This window comes from Diabrotica undecimpunctata, unplaced genomic scaffold (assembly GCF_040954645.1).
Source record: "Diabrotica undecimpunctata isolate CICGRU unplaced genomic scaffold, icDiaUnde3 ctg00001326.1, whole genome shotgun sequence".
Lineage (NCBI taxonomy): Eukaryota > Metazoa > Arthropoda > Insecta > Coleoptera > Chrysomelidae > Diabrotica > Diabrotica undecimpunctata.
In genome coordinates, this window is record NW_027312165.1 from 18625 (window position 1) to 23280 (window position 4656).

The following is a 4656-nucleotide window of genomic DNA, read 5'->3' on the forward strand; positions in this document are numbered from 1 at the left end:
TTATTGTATGTGTTGCAATGTTTGATAACTTCTCCATCTTCCAATATGAGGTCCTGTTGTTTCCCGCCGATACACATATACAAGTTTTTTTGGATATTCATTTTAAGTCCCCATTTTTTATACTCCCCTACTATTTATTATAATAATTTTCGAGTCATATACTCAATATCTTCATAATCTTGTGCTATCACTAGTTGATCATCTGCAAATGACAAAGTGTATATGCTATTGTTGTTACTCGATCTTCGATCTTTACTCTGTTTACTAAAATATATATATATATTTTTTTTAAAACCGCATTAACAATTTGAGGATTGTTAGCGGGAGGATAAAAAACAATAATTGCAATATAAAAGTACAAAGTCAGTTACAAATTTAGTTGGTATGTTAATTGAAAACTAAAGTTATATCATTTTAAGATCTATGAAATTTAAAACTAATTTATAATTTGTTAATGACATTAATGTTCTTTAAATAGTCATAGAAGTTTTTGAAAATAGTTCTAAAACTTGTGATATATTGTTACGTATTGACTGTTTGTGTCTTTCGTTGATATTTTTAGGACAATCCACCATACTACATAATTATAATATACCACAGTTATAATATATACATGAAGAGCGATTTGATTTAGATATACGGTATCGATGAATTATTCTACTGTACGCTATACGCAAACTTACGACTTCAACGTATAAGTGAAGGTCACTGCTTGTTTCTTTCACATCATGACTTTATTGTCTTTATTGTAGGCTTAATAGTGTGTAGAAATAATTGTTGGATAACACTCAAAAGTTTATACAAACTTTTCCTGTTGAAAATTCTATTTAATATTGTCACAAGTTTGTAAAATATACAAACCCCCGTATACGTGTAATTTGATACGCAAGAAACAAAAAATAGTGAATGTGTAAATGTATTGGAGGGCGTTTCATCAGTAAAAGTTCGTTTGATCATTTTATGGTGTCATCGACATGAAAGCTGATACTATTAATGGATGTTTTTTTAAACTGCGGCGCTAGAAATAACTAATCAACATGCAAAAGTTTTTTGAAACAGAAACTAAAGTGTCCATTATTTCTTCTTCTCTTTGCTTATTTTCTTTTGCATTAGTTTCAGACATTTTAATTCAATTTCCTTTTCTATTTTAAAAAGATAAAGAATGAAAGGGGAATATATTTCGACAAAAAGTTTCCTATCAAAGTTTTCCTGCTTTAATAACAGAGAACATGATTTTAATTATTATTATGTTTAAATTTTGTTGTACATAGTTTGAATACAAAATGTATTGATATGATTAGGCATTTCTAGGCTGTTGTTTGATCGTTTACAGATGTTTCTGACTAGATTAAATCGACAGTACTGTATACAGTTTTTTTTTTATTTAAACACAAAACCACATCAACCGCGCAGGGATATTAGTGGATATAACAAATACATGAAATATTACATTAAATAAAATTGAATAACTTGATGTCTTTTAAATAGCTTAACACTGTCGAAATTTTTTTGGTGAGAACTGTCTTGAGATCATCAGCTGTGAATCCGTGGGATCTTCTTTTTTCCTTGAATTAAGGACAATCAAGCAGCATGTGTTTCACAGTCAGTGGGTTAGAGCAGCAGGAGCAGATAGGTAGTGGTTCTTTTGTTATTAGGTATTTGTGTGTTAAGGCAGTAGTTATGGCCAATTCTTAAACGATTAATAATGACTTGATTTCTTCTGTTTAAAGGAGTCTCCAGGACATCAGTTATTTTTGGGCAAATTACATTTAATTTAGTACCTTATTTTTCCCAATAATTTTGCCAAGTATTAATACAGTGCATTATAACCAGGTTTTTTAGATCGGTGTACGGATATGTCTTCAATTTTGCAGGATGTTTTGAGTTCATTCGACTTTTGTTAGCCAGTTGGTCTGCTTTTTCATTTCCGTAAATATCTGTATGTGAAGGTACCCAAATAAAAGCCGCTTTCTTATAATTGTATACAGTTAATCTGGCATTAAAGTGGAGATTTTAATAATGATACAATGTGTAGAGTGTATTTAAAAAACTAAAGTCAGTAATGATAAATTCAAAATCTTAATATTGCTAAATAGATATGTCCATATTTTTGTATAATTCGAACCATTCATTTAAGAAATAATTAGGCTTTCCCAGACTTTTGGTCCACTCTGTATATATATATATATATATATATATTAGAAAAGAAAATTGTGACAAATAGAGAGTTACATATGACTTTTGTAGATCTTGAGAAGGCATATGACACAGTCCCGCTAAATAAACTATGGGAAGTCCTGGGCACATCAAACATACATCAAACATTGGTTAGTGCTCTCAAAGATCTATATTATGGTTCAAACTCCCAAATGAAATTCGGAAACCTCTTAGCTGAAAAATTTGCAGTTACTAAGGGTCTCAGACAAGGATGTTGTATCTCTCCGACTCTATTTAAGATTTATATCTCTGCAGCTCTGAAACAATGGAAAAGGAAAGTCAAAGGAATGGGTACACAAATGAACGATCAGGATTACATATATACTTTACAGTTTGCAGATGATCAGGTGGTGATCTCAAATGACAAAGATGACATGGAATACATGCTTAGAAAACTTATTGAAGAATACCAGAAATGATGATTAAATATCAATTTAGAAAAGATAAAATACCTCTCAATTGGAGCTGAAGCAGAACAACTCGATATCGATGACAATCAAAAAATAAACCCATGCAACGAATATAAATACCTGGGCGTCATCTTCGACCGTAGTGGAAAAGACGAACGAGAAATAGAACATCGAATTGTACAAGCACGAAGAGCTATAGCATGTTTGAACGGAATTCTATGGAGTAAAGAAATATCAAAGAAAAGAAAATGGAACATCTATGAGACAATGGTTAAAACTAGCCTACTTTATGGAGCTGAGACATGGAGAATAACCGAAAAATATAAGAAAAAGGTCGAAGCCACGGAAATTGATGCCATCAGAAGATCGATGAGAATATCAAGAGCCGACAGAATACGGAATGAAGTGATAAAACAACAAATGGGTATAGAGGGCACTATAGTTGAGGATATTGAGAGAAAACAGCTCATATGGTATGGGCATGTGAGCCGAATGGGGGACGAAAGATTGCCTAAAAAAACGATGATGTGGCAATCCCCAGAGAAGAGGAAACGAGGAAGACCACCACAGAGCTGGAACCTGGGAGTTAGGAAAGCGATTAGCGCTCGAAATCTGGACGAAAACCTAACTCAAGACAGAATACAGTGGCGTTTGGGAGTCGGACAACGTCGTAAGACGTTATAAAAACCGAATATATGTATGTATATATATATATATATATATATATATATATATATATATATATATATATATATATATATATATATATATATATATATATATATACATATAAACCTAACAAGAAAATGCATTTTTAAAAATATAAAAATGTTTCACGCTTTCGTATTCAGAAATCACAAAACAAAGAACAGAGAAAGCGATGAAGTTAATTATGTACCAAAAGAAAGTAAGTCCCAAATGTCCCGTCAGCTTCGCAGTTTTGATCGTTAGCGTGTCGAAAGGTTAATGAAAAGGCATCGGGTGGAAAACTCAAAAAATGAAAAATAATTGGAATAGACTATTTTCAGCCAATCTCCTGTAAAACAGACCTGCATATTTTTAATAGAAACTGATTAAATTATTCACTGAATTCCTTTATATCGAGAATTGTAGTTCAACAAATATTTCGTTGTTTTTAAAAATAAAAACAGAAAAATGTACACGACCATATCTAATAAAATAAAACAACTTTTTAGAGTTTCTAAGTTTATAATATATAAATTTATAATATATATATATATATATATATATATATATATATATATATATATATATATATATATATGTGTGTGTGTCTTTGTGTGTGTGTGTATGTGTGTGTGTAAAACAAAAAAGGATGTTTATTAATGCGAGAATAATATAGGAATAAAATCATTAGCAAAACTCGCAACTCAGTAAAAAATAAAATGAATGGCGTTAAAACGTAACCATAAACGCGTATTTTTAACTATTTGGTCTTCATCAGTACGGTTGTCCCAAGTTAGAGAAGTAGCAAACTAAATTGTGAAAGGATCTATATCCGCCAAGCGACAGTACTGCCACAATTGATCGCATGACTCCTGTAGATCTTTCTTAAGGCTGTTTTAGCAGTTCAAGCCAACTGCGATTTGAAATGGGCGTATCACTTACTTTTCTACACTGCTTACGCGAGACCATCTTTACTCAGTGCCGCCGGCCGACGGGTAGTTTAATGACAACAAATTCATTATTCTCCATTCAAATTAGTTTTAACACGAACTAACTGACCGTACGTTCATGAGATTTGACGTCACGAAGGCGATAACGATGAAACTAAGCCCAATGATGAGTAACACGTTTCACTATTAGATTTCAGTATTTTTAGGCAATTTTCTTTAAAGTTGGAACACGCTTTTCTCGATTATTACTGGACACAGAAAGGTGAAACAAAAATCAACGATTACAGAAAAAAAAACTCTTTCGAGTGATGGGCGTAAAAAGTTTGGTTATAATAGAACGTTAAACAGTATATTCCAATTTTTCAACAGAAGTTTCAAAAAAATAAAAAAAG